Below are 23,519 nucleotides of genomic sequence, written 5' to 3'. Positions count from 1 at the left end.
AAGAACACTACACATGGGACAAGAAGCCAGATCCTTCTAACCTAAAATTCCTGACCCAGAAAAGAAGTTTGGACTACATAATTTCTGATAGGATTCCTAAGCTAAAATCCAATAATTTCATGTACCATGTTTAAAATGATAAAAATAAATCTAAATGGAAAAGAAAGGTATAATGTAGTTAAAAACATTTTGCAATAAGGAAATTTGTGATTTATTACTATATGAGTAATTAGAACATAGGTAACTGTAATCTGTCAAACACTGTCAAAAGTCTGAAACACAAAGGTAAGTAAGACCAAATCTCTGTCATGTGTGTTTGTATGAGCAACAGGCAGAGAGCAGGAAAAGAAACCAAATTACACAACCTGATAAAACCCTATTAAAAAAGCACATAGAAGGGCACCTGGGTGGCTCAATTGGTAAGCGTCCGACTCTTGATATCGGCTCAGGTTGTGATCTCACAGTTCGCGGGTTTGAGCCCCACATCGAGCTCTGTGCTGACAGCTTGAAGCCTGTTTGGGATTCTCTCTCTCCTTCTCTCTCTGCCCCTCCACTGCTTGCACTCTCTCTCTTTCTCAAAATAAATAAACATAAAAAGAACAAAAGCATGTACAGATTGCTATGGCAGCTCAGCAGGGGTAATAATCAACCCATGTGGTTTCTCCCCAAGAAAAGGGAGAGCCAGAGGTGACATTGTAGTTGGATGGAAATTAATGTGTGGGACTCCCAACGTGGCCAAAGTAGGAACGAGTGGGTATTCTAAGAAGATAGTTGTAATTGGCCAATATCCCTTTGTTGAGAAAATAGTCTTTCTAAATAATTTAAGTAAAAAGGAAGTTAAAATAGGGACTTATTTAACTTCTAAATTTATAGGACTGAAGAAAGACTGAACTGAGCTTTCAGCAATGACTTCTAGAATCATACCAGAGCCAGGCCACAAAGGAACTGCTATTTTTTTTTTCTATAGTCAGGAACTACTTGGTCAAGAATGCATTGTCACTGCCCCTATTAAGGAAAAAAATGCACAAGCTACCGGACCAGGAAACCACTGTTGGCATGTAAACTCCAAAAGGGCAGCGATATGGTGAGCCCTGCCCACTGTTATATCCCATGGGCCTGGAAGAGTGTCTGGCATGTGATAGGTGTTCAAGAAGTAAATGTTAAATGAATTGAGTAAGTAGACTTGCCATGCCTAATATGTTTCACTCCAGCCAGTGAACTTCCAGAAGCCTGCTTCTCAATACCCACCACTTGAAGAGACACTAGGAGATCACCAATGCTGAGAAGACAAAATGCCTTCCCACTACTGCTTGTTAGTCAAGACAGTTGATATTTCAGAAGCATGGCCCCTGCCTTACCTTGGCTTTCAATCTCAAGTGACTACATCGGATTGCCAGAACCTAGTCGCATCTAGGACCTCCCGTAAAAGCAGCCCGATGGCTTTTAGCTCTTTAGCTCTTCAACATAGAACAGCATGACAAGAGAGGTGAACAGTCCATCACCTGGGCTCCTCACATCCATGCTTATCATACATAAACTTAACAGCAATAAGGAGAATAACAGCATTCCCCCATCTATCATACACCCAAAATGAATAGAAACGTAAATGTTCCACTCCCTATTAGAAAGTGGACGAGAGACAGTAAAGTATCCCCTGGAATGATAAGTCACTCTGAGACCAAAAAATGAAGCAAACCACTCTATACTGTTTACACGGAGTTTCATTCAGGGTAATTTACTGATGGGTGGGAGAGGATCTGGCAGACAAATGATCCTGACGCTATGCAACTATTCTCAGCAGCTACTCCTCCCCCAGTCTGGACCTCAACTCACAGCTTTTATAGAGAAAGGGGCATTGTGGTAAGGTGGTTATCTAAAGTAGCACCATCTGTGTGCCAGTCATGTCTCCTAGTTACCTAAACAGGAGGCTTCTGTGTGCCACTTGAGGGAAGATGGAAGCAAACTCCTGAGGAAGGTCATTGCATGAGCATGAACAAAATAGAGGGTCAAAGATGGAGTCCATGCTGTAGCACTTCTACACCCCCTGTCCAAAGGTGGATACAGTTTTATCCATCACTGTATTTATCTCTGTTAATTTCATTTCTTTTTCTAGTTGAATTTGAATCCTGTCTTATATTGCAAACCAGGTACTAAATAAAGAATTTAACAACTGCAATCATTCACTATATAAAAGAGGGTGGGAAAAGAAGAGTAAGTGGGATTCAAAAACTCAGTCACTGTAAAAAATGGGCTCAGGTGAAAGTAATGAACTGACCCTAGTGAGCCTATACCACAAGTTGGCCAGGGGTCAAGCTGTGTAAACCGACTATACTCTGGCCCCACTCTGGTTAGGAACCACCTGGCAGTGGATGTCTACTCTGCCTTCACTATCAGTGGAGAGAATTTGTGTCCTGCCCCAACTGTTACTTTTGGGACTTCAGCAGTGGTTTCTGTCATCCTGATGTAGGGAAACAGGACCAGGGAAACACCAGGGATAGAGGGCCTCATCCCAACCCCAAGCTTCCTGAGATACGGCTGTTTGATGCTTCTTCACGAGGCCTCCCCTTTCTACCCCTTGTATCTCACCCTGCCACACACACACGGAAGAACTTCCACGCCATTTGAAGACAGGGCTGGGTGGAAAACGAAAGCCAAAAGTTCATGTCACTATATCTGAAATCCTCTTATCGCAGGTACATTTTTGACGCATACATTTCTTTTTCCGTATAAATGCAGACATCATGGATAATAACGATCGTCCTTCTTTCTACAAGTGACAATGAATTCAGAGTTGGAACATGGTAAGTTTCATCCTTCAATAGACACTGCATGTTCCCTTTGCTCCCAGCCATGACACACAGATGATTACTGTCACTTTATAAGGAAGAGTAACACAAACTTTAATGCCTGATGAATCCGCCTCCCTGGGTTGATATGTAGTATTCCCTGGGAAATGTTAACACAAGATGGTCTCCCAGAGGCCTTTGGAATGCAGACATTTTCTTCCTTGCCTGTGATGTGTAGCAATAATCTGATTAAGAATGTCCTCAGACTGTTCTTGCTACTAGTCTCCCACCTGACCATCTGGCCAAACTATTATCCAGTGAAGAGTCCCTTCTCTGGCCATTTCTCCTTTTAGAAATCTGTATCTAAAGGTTCTGCTGATGGGAAGATTTGCCCCCTTAAGATCCATTTCTGAATATGGCTATAATGCTAGAATCATCTATCTCTGGCTGGGGAAGCATATATTTCACAATGATCTATAAACCAGTAGACTGAGTTTATCGGAATCCTCTATGAGGCCATAGGTAAAAGTGGCGGAAAGGAAAAGTCAGCAAGAGTAGGTACAATGTGACTAAAAGACACCTTTTCAAGCAATGAATTTGTGATTTTAGAAAGTGCTCAAGTTTGATCTCATTTGAACAATGTCAACCGCGGCATACTTCCAACTCCATGGCTCTCCAGTGAATGAGAAGCAGCCAGGATACATGGTGTCACTTGGTGTCTCCTAGCCAGGTGTTCAATACGTTCCCGAGGCAGACCAGCAGAATAGTCATTATCACAGAAAGCTTTATTCCAAACTCTAAGAGGCCTGGTCTGTGATCTTGCTATTTGGCAACTCTTCACACATTTTTCTAATCTTTAAGCACCATTGTATCAGGTGGAAAAGTGCTTTCACCGCAGCCCAGACAAGCTCAAGAGTCTTCTCTTTCTCTGAGACCCACAAAAGTTGCCAGCATTAAGAGGTATTAAGTAAATGGGTTTTAAAAATACAAGTATGATTTAAATTGCCTCTAAATCTAAAGAAGCCCAATAGGTATTATGCTTTGTTTCTCTTTTTTATTTTTATTCATTTATTTTGAGAGAGCATGCAAGTGGGGGAGGGGCAGAGAGAGAGAGGGAGAAAGAAAATCTCAAGCAGGCTCCACACCCAGAATGGAGCCTGACGCAAGGCTTGATCCCACAACCGTGAGATCATGAGTCAGATGCTCAACCAACTGAGCCACCCAGGCATCCCCATTATGCCTCATTTCTTAATGTTAGTTGATGTAAAGTCTTACTAGTGTTCTTTAATGCTTGAGAAGACTACCTTACATGGTGCACACTCTTGGATCTTCACAAGCTTCACCAATTTTTATGGCATGCCATTCTCACCTCTTTGCACGCAAGTGTCTTACCTACACATTGATCATAATTATGTCCTGCCCACCAGCTTCTAGCAGCACACAGACCTCCATGAATTGGGAAAGCACGATACCCTATATGATGGGCAGATGATCAGGGTCCCTGTAGAATAAATTATGATGAAGAACCAGAATGTGACATACTCGAGTAATGCGGTTATACTATGGTCACTGAGAGATGAAAATAAATTGCTTCTGGAATTCTCTACCTCTTGGGATAGAGGAACTGCATTTTCCAGCTAAGCTGTTGCTGGCCTGGTGTTAGAAGTTGGGTTAATGTTCTTCAATAAAGAGACAACTTCCGGAGCAACTACCGATATTGGAGTTAACAGATGACTAAATTTGTAATAATCCACCAATTAGCAGAGGGAAGAAAATTATCTAATGACCTGATAGAATATGTAGGCCTGGGTAAGAACTAAAGAAACGGTGATATGTAGGAGTGGGAGAGGGACTTTGAGAGCTGACCCTCTGCTTCTGCCTCGCCCTTAAAATGTTCTATCGGGGCGCCTGGGTGGCTTGGTCGGTTAAGCGTCCGACTTCGGCTCAGGTCACGATCTCGCTTTCGGTGGGTTTGAGCCCCGCGTCGGGCTCTGTGCTGACAGCTCAGAGCCTGGAGCCTGTTTCAGATTCTGTGTCTCCCTCTCTCTGTGACCCTCCCCCGTTCATGCTCTGTCTCTCTCTGTCTCAAAAATAAATAAACGTTAAAAAAAAATTAAAAAAAAAATGTTCTATCACAGATGCAATCTCATCTAAATTAGAAACTGATATTGAAGGTCTGGAAAGAGATTTCTGAATAATTGGCATTTGTTATCGTGTGAGGTATTTATAAGGTATTCACACAAAGCATTTCCAGCACTGTAGCATGGGTTGCAGTATAAGATATTCGGGGTTATTTGAATCCCTGTAAAGTCCCTCTTCCAATTTGGGGGTCAAAGTATTTCCCAATAAATGCTCTAAAATTTACAAGGGTCTGGACAGGTTCAGGACATAACCTATGTTGTAATTCAGCAATTCAGAGTCAGACTGGATAATCTATTTAGGCTATTTTAACTAGAGGTGATAAGTAATTATTCTTTTAGGGCATCCAAGGGTGATCATGGTCTTCAGATGTCATCTCAGTCTGAGAATTTACAAGCCTGAAATTGAATTTCTTGTTTAAACCTACCTGAATGTTTAGAAGCAGCTAAATTTCTTGTTTATGCTTCCAAGATCACTGGTACCCTAAACCATTTTTGCATTCCCCATTTTTTTTCATAATGGTCCAATGAAGCAGTCATGTGGTGTGTCAACGCCTTACCTTCGTGTGTGCACGTTTTCCAATCTGTCTCAGAGGATAATCTTAGTAATCACTTTATCTCTGTATGACATAGATAACCAGACTCTCGTCTTTTAATTAATGAGATTCAAACTCAACCTGCCATTGTTTTCAGTGTTTTAAAATTTTTCTTTCATTGAAAACATGTGTCTATTTTCAGCCAAAGAACAAATACATTAAATAACTTTAGACATTGGTGGGGTTTTTTAGTTATTATTATCTTTTAGTTGATGACATATTTGTTTGCCAAAGGGAGTTTATATTTGTGGTCACGAGGTCTGATCAATTAAATTACACTCCTTACTGAGGGCCTTATAAAAAGATTTCCTCAACATTCAGTGAGATGAAGAAAAGGAGCACAATTGGCAAAGAGATAAATTACATCGTTAAGGCCTTACCTTCATGGATAGCTTCTCATTCTACTTTTGTAGAGATGCTACTCCTCAAAGTAATCTTAGATCCCATATTGTCTAAACCTTTCGTTTACAGCAAAAGAAGCTACGGCTGCACCCCATCCCAATTAAACACTTCATTACATACTGTCTTATTTTCTAATTGCCTCTTGCACGTATTCCATTTCTAACAAGACTGTAAGCTCTTTGATAGCAGAGATAATTATCTTCTGTGTTTTTTTATCTCCCTCACAGCTCTTAATACTTGTTGATTAAATGATTGATTTAATCAAGGATACTCTCTGTTTTATCCCTTATGCTTCCAAGATCACTGGTCGGGTCACAGATTGAAGCACTCATGGCAGAGGATATTGTTAGTATATAAAGAATTCTAGGTCCTCTGGATATAGCGTACTTGGTTAATAAGGTAACTAAATAATGGGAAATGACTTCAGTAATTAATGGAATAAAAATCAAGAGGAAGGATTACAAAAAGAATTTGTAAATTCGAACATGTATTAGTTTTCCAAGACAGTGATCATGATACAAATGGGCTTTAATTCACTATAAAATTGCTAGAAAGTTATAAAATCCACTGTCCGCTTATCTAAAGAGACAATGTATGTGTCTATGTACATGTATATACAGCAACATATATAAGAAGTCCAGACTGCTTTGCATTCTTTCTGCCAAGTACTGCAGATAGGAAAATCAATAGCTTAAGATTGGTCAAGGTACACATATATGCCTTAAGTATTTGACAAAAAGTTCATAGAAGTATAAAACGATAACCTCTTCCAAATTGTGAGATTTTGTATTTTACAAATGAAAACAGTGAAGCATAGTGTATCCAAATACTTTGATGCTTTGTCCAAGTACACACATTTATTAAGTAAATTTAGAATCAAACTAATTGGTCACTTTAATGCTTTTCCTATTCATTATGAAGGCCATGCAGCTGTCATGTGTTTGAAGATGTTTTTAATAAACACTGAACCAAATTTAAAATAGTCACTGTCTATTCAATTATTGTTAATTACATAAATGTTAATTTCATTTGTCACTTTGTGAGTTGCTTGAAGACAGAGATTCTGCCTTATTCTTTTTAACTTATTGTGATGGTTATAAAGAATTACACATAGCAATTGGCCATTAAAAATTTGTTAGAGAAAAAAATATCTGATGTGTTTATGTTAGCAGAATTTCATCCTCCTCACTATAAACTTGTGCCATATAGCCACTGTAGTACTTAATCAAGGCTCTAAGTAAATGGGACAGTTTTACACGTGTATCCTTTTCCCGGGGTAAAAGAAAAGGCAGAAATAGCGCACAATTTCTATACAATGTATTTTATAGACTCATTCTAATTTTTCTCAAAAAACTTTTCTAAATTTTTAGACAACATTACAGCCAACTAGACACTTACCTGCTATTTATTATTTTTGTATATTACTTTTGGGTCAATTTTTTGGGGGGAGTCAAATTTAAATGCTAGAGAATTAGATGTCTATGTGTAATAAATGTGTAATAAACTTTTAGAACAATGGGATCTTTTGTACAAGCAATATATATTATTTTTAAATACTTGTTTTTGAAAAACAGCACATAATTTTCCAATTTTCCAATTTTCCAATTTCCAATTCCCAATGTGTAGATTATGGGAAGATGGTGGAGGTGACAGCAGTATAGTTTTTGGATCTTTCTGACTCTCACATAAAAACAAATATTAAACACAGAGCAAAGACACTAATACTTGTACAACATTTACAAAAAAACTGGGTGATGAGGTCAATCCCTCAAAACACAAAATAGAAGGGAGAAGGAAAGAATCATCAATAGTTGCGAAGTCTGTTTGTTAGCAGCATCTGTGAAGGAGAAAGAAGGAAGCAAGAAGGTGTCTGGAAGACCTGGAACAAGAGAACCCCCAAATATCCAACAATTAATAAATGGAAATAAATGGAAAGCGTGGTGGACCAATGAAACTGAAACTGGGTGGGTTTTGCCTATTCTAGTTCATGTAATTGAAAGGGGTCCAGTCTGAAAGGAGCTGTAGGGGTTTGCCCTATAAACTTTTGAAACTAACCAAACCTCCCTTACAAGAGAGGACATCAGCATTTCAGAGAAAGTGCTGTGAGTGGAACCAAAATTGAGCAAAAAGGACAGTAAACGAAAAGGGAAAGAGAAGATAAGGAAAAAAAAAAGTAAAGTAAGGAAACAGACCTAGGATATCTCAAAAATAAACTGCCAAATATTTAAAACTGAGAGTATCAGAAGAGGGGGCTCAGCAGAGTTAGAAAAGCCTTGTGAGCCTGTCAGGAAAACTAAATGTGAAAAGGAAAAACAGGAGAGTATTGAAGTCAAATCCTACACAAAGACATTATTTTTTAAATGATGAGAATAAGGAGCAGAGTAACAGTCCAACAGTAAATGTAAGTGAACCATAGAGATGTTCATTTTTAAGAAGGTCAGAATTGAAATGTACTATTTCAAAGGAAGGTGAAAGACATTGTTTTGGCTATCTATTGTTGGGTAACAAACGATCTCAAAACAGGGGCTTAAAACAATCACTTTACCTTGCCCATAATTTCATGGATCAGGAACTTGACCAAAGCTAGTGAGGACAGTTCGTATCTTATCCATGTAGCATCGGCTATAGCAACTGGGGTTGGAGGATGAAATTTCAAAGTAGCTTCTTCATGCATATGCACGTGTGGTGTCACTGTAGACATGCTGTATTGGTCAAAGCAGTCAGCTGCCAGCCCAGAGTAAAGGGGAGGAAAAATCGACCCTACAATCATTCTTAGCATCAATGGGAAAGTGTCAAAAGTTACAGTGTAGTCATCTTTAATGCATCACAGACATTAAGAATATAATACAAACTAATAAAAGTAAAAGAAAATCCAACATAAAAATCAGTGGAGTCCCTGCAAAAGAACAACACAAAAAGCAAGAAAACAGAAAATATATTAAAAGAAATTATAATTCAAGAAAAATGTGCTAAAATTATATTTTAAATGGGACTGCTATTGAAAAAGCATACCTTTTGCCTAAGAATATAGACACAGACAGAATGGTCAACAAGTCATATTCTAGGAAACTTACTGGACATTAAAGGGAAAAAATATTAGGTATGAGGACAAAAAGAACATATGGTTAAAAAGGAAAGAATTAAAATATCATCAGACTTTTTTTTTAACAAAGATTATTTTCTTAGAGCAGTTTTAACTTCACAGCAAAATTGAGAGAAAGATGCAGAGATTTCCCATATACTTCCTGCACCCCCACATGCATAGCCTCCCACATTGTCAATGCCCTTCACCAAAGTGATACATTGATTACACTTGATGAACCTACATTAAAACATCATAATCTTCCAAGTCCATAGTTTATCTTAGGGTTCATTCTTGGTGCTGTATGTTCTATGGGTTTGAACAAATATATAATGACACGTATCCATCATTATAGTATCATATAGAATAGTTTCACTGCCCTAAAAACCCAAGGTACTCCACTTATTCATCACAATCCCCTCAAAAATCCTTGGCAGCCATTGGCTTTTTTACTGTCTCCATAGTTTTATCTTTTTCAGAATGTTATTTAGTTGGAATCATATAGTATATAACCCTTCCGGATTGACTTCTTATACTTAATAATATGTATGCTTCTTATACTTAATAATATGATTTTCCTCTGTCTTTTCATAACTTTATAGTTCATTTGGTTTTAGTGCTAAATAATATTTCATTGTCTTGGATGTACCATAGTTTATCCATTCACCTAATGAAGGGCATCTTGGTTTCTTCCAAGTTTGGGCAATTGTTAATAAAGCTGTTATAATCATCTGTGTGCATGTTTTTGTGTGAACATAAGTTTTAAATTCCTCTGGATGTAAACCAAGTAATGTGATTTCTGGATTATATATATATATATATATATATATATATATGGTAAGGGTATGTTAATTTTGTAAAAAATTTCTAAATAGTATTCCAAAATGGCAGTACTATTTTGCATTCCCACCAGCAATGAATAGAATTCCTTTTGTGCCATATCCTATCAGTATTTGATATTGTCAGTGTTCTATATTTTGGTCATTCTAATAAATATGCAGTGGTATGTCATTGTCGTCTTAACTTGCATTTCCCTAATGGCATACAATGTAGAGCATTATCACACATTTTTAATAACAATGCTTTATGCCTGAAGAAAATAGAGTAATATATTAAAGATGCTCAAGGAAAGATAACGTGAGTCAAATATTTTATAGCCACCAAAAATGTCCTTCGGTTCAGAAGGTGTAGATAAACTACTATTAATATGTAAGAATTCATAGAATGATGTTCCCATGAGGTCTCATTCAGGAATCTACTAAACACAGCGGTGCAGACAACCAAAATGTCCAGATAGACATAGAGCTAAGTACTGATAGTGAGCCTTGATTTGTGTTAACGAACACTACACAAGAAGTAAAAGGCAGGAAATAATACAATATAATGGGTATAATCTAATGCAATTGCAAACAAACATAAAAAATAATGAGGTAGAATATTTCATACCACTCCCTTTTGCCTGCCAAGTGGCTGTGGAGAGATCTGCAGCTAACCTTAACTACAGAGAACAAACTGAGGGTTGCTGGAGGGGAAGTGGGAGGAGGGTAGGCTAAATGGAGAGCACTTGTGATGAGCACTGGGTGTGGTATGTACGAGATAAATCACTAAATCCTATAGGTGAAACTAATATTACACTGTATGTTAACTAACTGGAAATTAAATAAAAACTTGAGACAAACAAATAAATAAATAGGTAGAAAAGGAATAGCATATGTCAAATTTTAACTGTTAATGGTAGTCATAACTTGTGCTGGTATTGATATCATTATTCTGAAATTATTGTATGTGAATAATTATAGGATATTCTAATAATAGAAATCAGGACAGTAGCAGCTTTTGGAGGAAGAGAAGAGGCTACAATTGGAATGGGGCTCAGCTAGGGCAATCTTTAATAATTCATATTCTTTTCTACAACTTTATCCTAAGAAACACTTTAAGATGATCATCAGATAAGTGTACAAAGATATTCACTATATCACTAGTCACCATATCAATAATTATAAACAGCGAAAATTGTTATTAATTGTTAGTTGGTTTACTAAGTGATAATTCATCAATACAATAAAATGTTATAACATTAATTATAAGCAAAAGGTCCATAGTATATTATTATTTTTTTAAGTTACAGATTTTTGTTTGATATCTTTAGACATGAATAAATACAACATCATGTATTTTCTTTGAGTGATAAAACATAAAAATTCTACATTTTTGGGTGCCTAGGTGGTTCAGTAGATTGAGTATCCATTTCTTGAGTTCAGCTCAGGTCATGATCCCAGGGTTTGTGAGATCAAGCCCATGTTGGGCTTTGTGATGACAGCATGAGCCCACTTGGAATTCTCTCTCTCTCTCCCCCTTTCTCCACCCCTCCTGCACTCTGCTCTCTGTCTCTTTCTCTCAAAATAAATACATAAACATTTTTTTAAATCTACATTTTCAAAGGAAATTCTAAACTTGTGTATTATTCTGAATTATATTTTCTTACCACTTTATTCCATGTCATTTCATTCCATAAGAATTTTGAGTGGTTATTACACTAAAAGCTAGACTAATACCATGCTAAAAAATATAACAAGAGATATGACCTGTTTTAATAGATTGAATTTAAACAATTCTAGCCAAATTATCAAATACTATGACCAAATATAAACAAGCTGCTAAAGGAGAACAAAAGGGAGATATTTGGGATATGTGAGCCTTGATAAAATTTTATTGCACGAAGATTACTTCACATGGGACTTGAAAGATGAAAGAAATTTGAAAAGATGGATGAAGGGTATAAGGGAAATCTAATAAACAAAAAGCTGCCTGGGCAGAGGCGTAGAAACATTGGACCATCTGGGAGGTTTAGCAGAGCAGATGGATCTCCAGTATGACTGGAGATTTAGAAGGAAGATGGAAGAATGCAGGGTTGGACCAGAATGTTGTGATCAAGAACACTATGTTGCAAGTTTTGTCTTCTAAAAATATGTGATGAAATAAACATAACATAAAATTTACTACTTAACCATTTTTAAGTGTCCAGTTCAGTGACATTAAGTACATCCACATTGTTTTGCAACCATTACTGCCATCCATCTCCAGAACTTCTTCTTTCTTCTAAACTGAAACTCTGCACCCATGAAACAGTAACTCTCCAATCTTCCTCTAATCCCTGACAGCCAGAATTCTACTTTCTGTCTAATTTGGCTACTCTACGTACTTCATATAAAAATAATCATATAATATTTGTCTTTTGTGACTGGCTTGTTTTAATTAATATAAGGTCTTCAAGGCTTTTCCATGTCATAGTGTTTGTCAGAACTTCCTCCCTTTTTTTAGGGTGGAGTGATAGTCCATGGTGTGTGTATACATTTTGCTAATCGATTTCATCTGTGTATGGACACTTGAGTTGCTTTTACCTTTTGTCTCTAGTGAGTAATGCTGCTAGGGGCATGGTTGTACAAATAGTGTTTGAGTCCCTAATTTCAATTTTTTGAGGATACACCCAGAACTAGAATTGCTGGGTCTTCTGGTCATTCTGTGTTGAAGATGTTGAAGGTTTGGTCTTTCTTTTGGAAGGATATCTAGATGGCAAATACTTCTGAATAAAAAATTGGAATGGTTGTGTCTGTTCTAGAAAGATTACTGCAACTGCATGAAGGAGTGAGATAGAGGATGGTTGGAGGCAGACAACCTTCTAGAAGATCTCTGAATAAGAGAGGCTGAAAGCAAGAGAAGCAAAGACCCAGAAGTCCCTGAAGAGATTAAAAACAAAAAAAATCAACATATCTTGATGATCAACTGGATGTGGGGTTAAAGATGAGAGAGGAGTTGACAGGCTGCTAAGATCTCTCCTTCCCAAAGTCAGGAGGATGAAGTCAAATTCTAACAGACAGTATTGTTACTTAAGTCATTGTATAATTATTCAAAAATTTAATTCGACAAATTAGACAGGTTCTGAAAATGTTTTCAATTCATTGGTAATGCTGTTTTCCCCATATTTAAAATGAGGTTGTTTTGCCAACGTTCTACTTAGCGAATACTGATCTGAATTGGTTTTACTATTACTGTTGGCAATTCCATTGAAAGTAGAATGCTTCAGGATAATGAAACATCTGCTTTTAAAATATCTAAATTTTAATCTCAGTATCTGTACACCATAGGATGAAGAGAAAACTCAATTTCTTATTATTTCTATGGGCACAAATTTCTTGATATTGAATATTGCTCATTTATAAATATAGAATCCGTAATTTTGGACACAAGAACCTAGGACAATGACTGAAAATGCCTATCTAGTGATGCCTGGGTGTCTCAGTCAGTTAAGCATCCTACTTTGGCTCAGGTCATGATCTCACAGTTCATGAGTTCAAGCCCCGCGTCAGGCTCTGTGCTAACAGCTCAGAGCCTGGAGCCTGCTTTGGATGCTGTGTCTCCCTCTTTCTTTGCTCCTCCCTTCCTTGTACTCTGTCTCTCTCTCGGTCTCAAAAATAAATAAACATTAAAAAAAAAGAAAATGCATATCTAGTAATAAACATTGTCTGACATATGGAACTCTTACATAAGCCAAAATGTGGGTAATCTAAAATAAAAGTTAATAAAAATTTGACTATATATTGACATTTAAGTGTAAATCTCACAGATATTTGTGGAATTGTTAACATACTGAAAAGAGAACAGGTAAGTTCAATATGAAACTAAATTAGAGTTCAACTAGAAACATGTTCAAATTTCCATCCCAACCCCTTGCTAAGTATCATACACCACTCTCCAAAAAGTTTATGCACTATGGTGTTACAGTCTATTAACAGGCCATTGTTGCTGCCATGATTCTCTTATCTCTTTTTTCCTTTTTATTTTTCTTCTACTATAAAATAGGTTGCTATCTATAATAATGAAATTTCAAAAAGTTTGAAAGCATATAGTTCCAAATTCTCAATAAAATCAAATATCAAAAATAGTAAAATTGTTAATTTAACTATTTAATTAAAATGTTAGTTTATAATTAATATTTTTTAAATTTTATTTGTTTTTGAGAGAGAGAGACAGAGCATGAGCAGGGGAGGGGCAGAGACAGAGACAGACACAGAAACTGAAGCAGGCTCCAGACTCTGAGCTGTCAGCACAGAGCCCAATGTGGGGCTCAAACTCACGAACCATGAGATCACGACCTAAGCTGAAGTCAAACACTTAACTGAGTGAGCCACCCAGGCACTCCTATAATTGTTTTTGAACAATGCCATTCATGTCTCCTATCCTTACTATAATTGGTTTAGAAGCATATCTGAAGATTAGCATTTATTGCTCCAATTTCCAAAGAGAGGGGATAATTTAACATTAATAATCAGCAAAGATCTACAATAGATGAGAAAACAATGGGTTTATAAGATCTTAGAGAAATAAGCAATGATCCCTGAGAACCAGTATTGGTTCACTAAAGCAGGGTATACCAAACTAATATTATGTCGTTTCCTGGAAGAGATATAAGACAAGAAGATCAGAGGATGACATAGATAAGTATATCTTAATTTCAACAAAAAATTGAATAGGGCCATTCACAATACACATGTAAACAGGGTACCAAATGTATGCAAGGATAGTGATGCTTATAGATGAGTTCATCTGTGGCAAATATTCAAATTTATGCAGTGTTTATTCAGGTCAATCTGAGATGGTGTCTGAGAACAGAATTGTTTTTTCCCTTCTGTGCTATTCAGTTTTTCTATTTCCATTAATATTCTCTATCAACACATAGAAGTTGTTTTCAAATTTTCAGAAAGCACAATTGAGAGGTTAATATTTATGACTCAAAATATGCAACAAGCAAAAATCATGAGGCAAAATAATAGAGATGAAATTTAATCCAGGTAAACTCAATTGTCTCCTTTTTGCCATATTACCTTAGACACACTCAAGTTTCACAGTTGATGAACTAAAAAAGAAGAAGGCACCTTTGACCTTACAGTTCTTTGTATTCAGCAGTGACTTATTTGGAAAAGACCTGGAAGGTTTTATAATGGCAAGTTGAATAGTTCAATGTAAGTCAATAGTGTAATGTGGCTGCCAAAAATACAAATTTAATCTTAAATTGAATTAACAGAAGTAGAGAGAGCTGAGCAATAAATTGAAACTAATTCCCCTGTATCTTGCACTGGTCAGACCACATGTGGAGTCCAAGGCTATGGGGAAGAACATTTTGAGACATTGAAAAAAAAGAAACTTACCAAATTATCAATATCTGAAAGGATTTTATACCAAAAATTATGGAAGAAAAGTAAACTGTTTATTTTGTAGAACAATTAAGGAAAACATGATAATTGTTTTCAAATATGTGAGAGTCTAACATGGATGAGAAATTAGAGCTGCTTTAAGTAATTCCAAGGTCAGAGCCAAAATCAATGGATTGAATTGCAGAAAGACTGGCTATCTGATCCTCGGCAAATTGGTCTCTGACACCCTCATGGCCTTTATTTTCATAGTTATAAAACATGTAGTTGATCTCAATGTGTATGAATAGCACAGTAGAAAAATGTGCAGTCTACAGACTGTTTGAATCTCTATGACTCTATGACTATAAGTATTTTCTACCCATTAAAACTGCATGTTATCTTGTGAGGTGGTAAGTTCCTTGACATTGGAAATATTAGCCCAGTAATCATTATAGGGAGCTTGTATTTGGTGGATGTTCAGACCAGACTGCCTCTGAGATATTCTCTGGGTCTAAACTATGAGAGTGAAAAAGGTTTCTGCTTCTATGAAATGATGAGGTGCCTGGGAAGGTGCTCATGAATATGTGCCACACTGACATGATGTGTGCTGAGCATGCTCCGAACCAAAGGAAGATAGCATTGGTATCCCTGAGACTCCATTGTGCTTACAACAGGTGTCCAATTTGTGTTAGGAAAGTCATAAAAAATCATTACCTGCTTTTGAAAGAAATTAATGGCAGAAGTTGGAAGAAGAGAAGGTGCCAATCAGTGTTTTGGTTTTGTTCTGTTTTTGGACCTATGTTTTTACAGAACTAAGAAGTTAATGAGTAGCTTCCAGGATGGATAATATGTTTTCAGGCCATTTGTACATGTGCTGAAGACCAATCCAGAACAGAGATTTCCGATTATGTTACTGAATAGAAAGGCAGTTTAGGGTAATGGTAAAAGGGGGGTTGCTGGAGCCAGGATTTCAAATTATGGCTTTATAAGTTATGAACTGAGTGAATATGGTTTTACCTCAATTTCTTCCTGGAAAATGTGGATAACATTAGTACCTACATCATATAGGCTGTTAAGAAGATAACATTAGCTAGTACATTAAAAGCACCTAGAATAGTGACAAATAGATAATAAGAGGTCAAAATCAATTAATATTAATATTATTGGGAATAACTGTATCCATTATAATTTTATAACATATACTATAATTTTAAGAACTTGATTTTTGTTAAAATTTTTAAGTTAGAATTTTAAGTTGTGTTCATATTTACTGATGCAAATAATTAGCTTCTCTGAGCCTTGGTTTTTCTCTTCTGCAAAATAAGAAATAATGATATCAGGTTCAAATTGCAAGAGTATAAAACTTATAATGAATATAAAGTTCCCAGCACCATATCTTACGTGCCCAAGACACATAGCTGTCTACTAAATTATCTGTAGTGTGAAATTGTCTCCGGGAGGCAGCTATCAGCCAGGGACTTTAATTTAGAGATGCCTTGCATCCAGTGAGATCTTGGCACTAGATCTTGCAACAGAATCAGAACGGAATAATGTGAGCTTTTAAGACTAGTGTCCTTCCTCACACTCTCTCTCCCCTTTCCCTGACTAGATGCCAAGCACGAGGAGATCCTCGCCTAGAATATTATTGAAGCTATAAGTTATTAGGAATTTGAAAGCCTGGATAACTGCAAGTAAAAAAGCCACTCACTAAGCAGGTACATCGGCATTGAACTGTAATGTAGGAAAAAAATAACTTCCTATCATGTTATGCCCCTGAAATCTTGAACTTCATTTGTTATAGCAGCAGAAAGTACTCTTGTTAATACTCCTCAATGATAGTAAGTGTTCAACACATTATAACATTTATTTTAATCAGTATGTCTGATAGAATGAAGATATTAGGTTTTTAGTGAGTAGTAGACTTTATTTTTTTAGCTCATGTCAGTGAAAGGATGACAGAGAAATAATAATGAGAAGATGTGATTTATGATCTACATTCTGTTCTAATATTAAAGCTAATAATATTAAAATGTACTTGTTTTTACTATTTATATTTTAACTTTGTTGAAAAACTAATAATAAATCGATTCACATCTCTACTTTGTTTAATGTCTTCTAGATGTACTTTGCAAAGTCAAGGCGTAGTAACTTCTCAAATGATCAATTTCCTTTCTTTATTTCATACAATATCCTATATAATACATATCCTATATAATACAAATGTAGGGCAAATAAATGAGTGTTTTGGTTTAAGTACCTAATTTTTCTTTATGATTAAAACCATTAAAATAATGCATAAAATATATTTATAAACTACAATTGGAAGAGGGGGAATTCTTTGTAACTGAGTGACATAAACTTAAAGCTCATAAAAAGAAAACTACGTATATGTAAACTGTATAAAACTAACAGTTCTAGAAAGCAACACAGGAAGAAAATACAAATGAATTCAGATTGTTTGTAGAAAGGCTTGAATGAAGGAATCACATCAGAGTCTAGAATATGCATCAAACTGAAATTTTAAGCTAGGCAATAGGCCATACCTTGTGCCCCCCAAATGCATTTTTGAGAGACATGTTTCTTAATCAGAAAACCAGTATATTCACCGTAAATGTGACCACATATGTCAAAGCCTATCTTCTGTGACTGAAGTTATTCACAGTAATGCTGAGGCTAATTCATCTTAATTAAGCAAAGTAACATATCTTAGAATATAAGATTTTAATGGATTAAAATATTAGTAAATTCAGTTAATCAGATATTTATTACATTTATTTAACAAGTTAATAATCAGTTAAAGAAGTCATGAACTAGGGGATATACACTGAATTCCTAATTGTGTAAACATGTCTCATTAAATACTGAATTATATGACCCAAATCTAAATCATTTAATTGCCATTGGATGACTAACATATTACAGGTTTCTACACATTTTCACAACTAATTAAGGGTCATATAAGATACATTAACATGTTAGCCATGATTAACAACCCATGATTGGGTTGTTTTGATGTCTCCCTTCCTTTTTTGAATTTTTAAAATTTGTTTTCATGAAATTTGCAGATAAAACACTGAGCAAGGTCAAGCAACAACTTGATCTATTGGAAGACAATTGGCCCTCCCTTTTGTTAGTCACAATATGTAGACTAAGAATGAATTATTAATATGATTCTGGTAACTAAAAAAAAACCATAGTGTGAAGATACTAACCTTGCATAGAAATATATTATAAAATTAATGCTTTGAATCCATGTTAAAAATAATAATAGTAGTATCTCTGTTAATCCTTTTTAAAAACCACTTACTCTTTCACATACTACTTATATTTGTCACCATATATTATACACTGCAGCAAATTTTTGAAATTAGCATTATTGTATGTGTCTGTTGATGAACATCCAGTCTTTTATCACCAAAGACTGGACTCAAAATTATAACTTAACCTCTTCACTGAGAATTGGTATTTGACAAAGCATTTTCCTTTTGTACCTTACAAGAAAACTTTTCCTGGAAACCTGAAATAAAAAGAAACATGCACTCTTGCATAAAGTTGCATGTATCCTAGAGACAATTTGTTATCTTATTAAAGAGCACAAATATACATTTTTTGGCCTTAATTTCAAAATACTTTTGCTATAAGATCTAGCTTTTTAAATAATTCATTTTAGCCAAGCAACTTAGAAATCCCTTCCTGATGTGTTGGTACTATTTGATAATGACAAAAGACATTCTATTTATATGCAATGTGATTCGTAAGCATAGAATGCTGAGAATTGATATTGATCAGAGATGATGAAGAAATAGAGCAGACTCAGGTCTTACCCTTTCAGATTTAAATTTTTACCAAGTTAACCTGTGTAGTAAGTAGATGTAAAAGAGAAAGCTCTCCTAATATCAGAGTGGAAGAAAGGCTCTTCCGTGTAATAGGTGTACATTTGTTGAGTGAATAAATCCATCAGCTAGGAAGCACAATTGTTCAGAAAGTAACCCAGTAAGCAACGCTCCAAGAAAAATAAGAAAGAATGATGATAAAATTGACAAAGTGGACTTTTCTAGGTAACTTTTATTAATCTTTATTGAAATCTTAACATGTAAAAGGTGGATGCATTTATTCCTTAATTTCTCTTTTGTTTTTGTGGTTTGACACAGAGGGCTTGGAACCATTCATATAATTTCAACAAATGAATCTACAGCGTGGTATTTTCTTCATCAGCTCACAAAGCAAAGCATGTCATTTGAGGTTTCATTCTTACTCCTGAGAAAAGCCCAGAAAATTGACACAACTGCGGGGTGCTGATCACACTTTGTTCTTACAAGAAGAGAAATATGCTATTTGTTTTTACGTTTTCTCAGTTGTCTTGGGAGCAAAACTGCCTCCAGCTACATATGGGCTTAGTCTCCGACGTCCATCTTATGGGTGTCACCTGCTAAGGTGAGGAGTCTGGAATAGCCCAGACACATTATGTATGGGTGGCCTTTTGTTTACGGCAGACAAAGCCAAAATCCTCGGGATTACTTGAAGATATCATATAACACACAAGATGGAGTTACTATTATTCTCCTCTAAGACATATAGTGTTTCCCCTGGGCAGAGAAAAGAACGCACAGCCAATCATATGAAGACAGAACCCATTAAAGATTTATGCAAGCCTGAATTACTTGGCTTTAAACTATTTTCTTCTCCCCTACTTTTTTTTCCCTCTTTTTCTCTTTAATAAGAGGGACATTTCTTCCCGAACAGCAAAGCTGATGTAGATAGTATCACTGGTAATCCTTGGCTTAAGCACAGAGCTTCTAAATGGCTTGAATTAGGCTGGAAGATAGGGCTGTTTGATTTCCCTTCCTTTTTGTTTCTGTTTTCAAGGCTCTGTCACCAAATGTCCCACTAAACTAGCATTTATGTGGGCTTGGGGCCTCTGTGTGGAAGTTTCCTTTTAAGCATAGTCAATGAAACAGCTTTGAAGCTGTTGAACTGTGTAAATGTTATATTAACATTTTCTCTCACAATTATAGACATTTACATGGTCTTGTTGAAATAGCGCTTTCAGAGGGAGGAAAAAAATACCAGAAGTGAAGGTACACAATGAAATGAAAAAGCAGCAGTGTGCTCTATTTATTTAGTTTCTGAAATAAATCATTTCGACTTTTAATTTACACTTCTCTAAGATGGTGGTTAAGAATAGACAAACAAAGGATACTGTGAGAAATAATTTCATTTTGTTCCTTTGTTACATTAGATCATTTAATTTCCACTTGGTTTGCATATGGAGATTTGGCCAATGCACCCTGTTCTTTAAATTTGCTAACTAATAACAAGGACTCAGGAAGCTCATTCTAAAGACCTAAGACTCATGGGTGATGATTCGAAAATTATGAGACTACAAGTAGTTGTCCAGTTATAAGAAGAAAGGCAAATAGAGTAAATTAGACATTAATCCGAAGCATTCCCAACTATCCATGTCCCTATTTAACAGAAACCATAATGTGCTTTCAAATTGAAAAGATTTGAATCATTCCAATAACTACCACATCTGTGATCTTTTCACTGCACGCAGTCTGATGCACAGGTTAGAGAAAGGAAGACATAATCACTTAGACTCTAAGGAAATATTTTAATAGTCTAATTTTGGTACCTTTGTGCATACAGAGCAATCATTTACGGATGCACAGTATCAGGAAAATTCAAAGTAAAATTATCTCTTTTCACATTGATTCTATATTTCACATTGATTCTAAATTCATTTTCTATGAAGATCAATAATTTTAATATCAACATGATATCACAGGTTTCTTTTCTATTGATAGACTTGTTTTAGTGTGTGTGTGTGTGTGTGTGTGTGTGTGTGTATATATATATATATATATATATATATATATATTTCTTGTCTTTGTGACAAATCAAAGCAAAGAGCATGTCCGAGATGGAACCGTTGCTCAGCAACTGAGCTCTCCACTGGTCTGACCGTTGCTTTCCCTCCAGCAGGGCAGATACGCAAGATGGACAGATGCACTGATCCTCGACACAGTATCAGATTGTGTTATACGTATTTCAGATTGTGATAGCAATAATCTTGTAGCAGTCTCTGTCTACACATCATTGAACTTTTATAGTCAAACTTTAAAAAGTACACCGTTTCATAAGGGTTTTCCATAGTTTAGTTATCTAATTGATTTTCAGTTTTTAAAATTATGTTCTAGAGAATCTAAATTGATTGGTCTTTATGTGATCTCTAAATACAGATATGATTATGTTAAAATCTACATGAAAATATTGCTTTCATCGTACATTTTTCACATTGGCCTACTTGAGAATCCATGTGCTAGTTTCTACCAGGGTAACATGCCTCCTCTCCACCAAGAAATGATTTTAATTGGATTAAAAACTCGGTGTTCAGAGATTATATGAAAAAAATTGAATCACAATTTTAGGGCAAAAGATATTCTTGAAATCTAATTCATTTAATATCAGATAAAAAAATGAGGGAGTGTAAATGAATGCTTGTAAAAAGAAGAGTCAAACTGGAATCATATATGTTAAAGATATTGAACATATAAAAATTCTTTTTGATGTGCATCTTAAAAGAAAATTTCAGGCTAAGCACATTTTTTATTTAAACTTATTTTATAAAAGAGTAATATAAATTCCACTAATTGCTGAATTATAATTTGATGTCTTACATCAACATATTTTTTAAAATGTTCATATTCTTTTAAAAAGGAAGAATTGAGTGACTCAACTTCTTTTAATCTAATAAATTCATTTAATTCAGTTCTGATTTTCTCAGAATTTCCCTCTAGTTGACAGTTGACAACTTCCCAGGAAAAGCATTGCTTTGACCCCCAAAATAATTAATCTGTCTGAAGGTACATTTTTTCTTTTCCTTTTTTTTTTTTTTTCCATCGATACCTTCTTTTAAAATAAAAAGTCAAGAGACATTAGCAGGACCCAAATTCTTATTTATTTGCAAGAGTGGTTCCAAAGTTTCAGATTATTTTTTCTTTTAAAGGTATTGTGCCACTTAATATAAACTTAGATACCTTTCAAATACCTGAAATCGCCTAAAAAAGCAAACTCAAGAAACTAAAGGAAAAGTTGAGAGTATAAAACATGCTTCGGACATGGAATGGTGTTTTACTGAGGGACAATTCATAAAGTGAAAAAGATGAGAACTGCAGTGAAAATGTTTTCCAAGTTGCTGAACCATGAATAATTTGAGAAAAGACCAAAATTTAAGGATCAGTTTCCTTTGATCAATACAACTAATCTGAGAACACTGATCAGCTGAACATAAACAAACAACAGAAAGCAAAAACTTCTGCCAAGAATCCAAAAGAAATTCACAAATGCATCTGAATATAAAATCATTTTTATGCATGTGAGACCCTCCTATGTTTCCCTTCAGAGTTCATTGATTGACATTTTATATTCAATCATAATAAGCTTTGTGATATCAGTTGCAAGAAACAAAAAGAGTAAAGAAGCTGCCCCTCGTTATTATCCATACTAAACATCAACCAATAGCTTAATACCAGAAGATACAAAAAATTAAATAATAATTGATAAATAAATAACTAAATTAATTAATTAATCAAAGTCAGTATACTAATTGATTAAACCAGACTGGTAACTATAAAGATAGTGAAGAGTAGTTGGATTCTGGATATTTAGAAAGTTGAGCCTTTGGGATTTCTTGACAAATTGGATCTGTGGCATGAGGGAAAAATAGAATCAGGCATGACTTCCCCACTTCTTTTTCATGACCCTGGAAGGATAAAGTTAGAACCAACTAACATCAGGAGGGAAAAATTGTATGAGGTCACCAAAGAGAGATTTTGATAGAAGAGAGAGAGGGTCAAATTACAGGAGTCCCAAATTACAAAATATTCATTTGTTCTTAAAACCATGATTTTGTCTGGATCATCAAGTATTAAGTAATATTTTGTTATATTTGGTTTTTCATGATGTATGCCCTTACATGAATGTAACTAGTTTTGGGAGAGGGATAAAGATATACAGTGTTAAATAAGCTTATATCCAAGAATAAAGGCTGTGCAAAACAGACACACTTGCCCTTCCCTCAGTCAGTTATATCTGTCCTGTGTCTCTTCCAGTATGAGTGTATCATGATATGCTTTTGAGGTTTTGTTTTGTTTTTGTTTTTGTTTTGTTTTGTATAACATGAACCTTAAATATTGCCCAAGTACCCAAAAGCCACTTCAAATTGACTGACATTATAAAGGGATAATAAATTACTCTCCTGTAGGAATTCGTATTTGGCCGTGTATACTGTACTTTATCTTCAATTTAATGGGCTTTCAAGA

Source organism: Panthera tigris, chromosome B1, assembly GCF_018350195.1.
Source record: "Panthera tigris isolate Pti1 chromosome B1, P.tigris_Pti1_mat1.1, whole genome shotgun sequence".
In the NCBI taxonomy this organism is placed as follows: domain Eukaryota; kingdom Metazoa; phylum Chordata; class Mammalia; order Carnivora; family Felidae; genus Panthera; species Panthera tigris.
The sequence above is the reverse complement of the archived record's forward strand: the minus strand, read 5'-3'. Positions refer to the sequence as shown.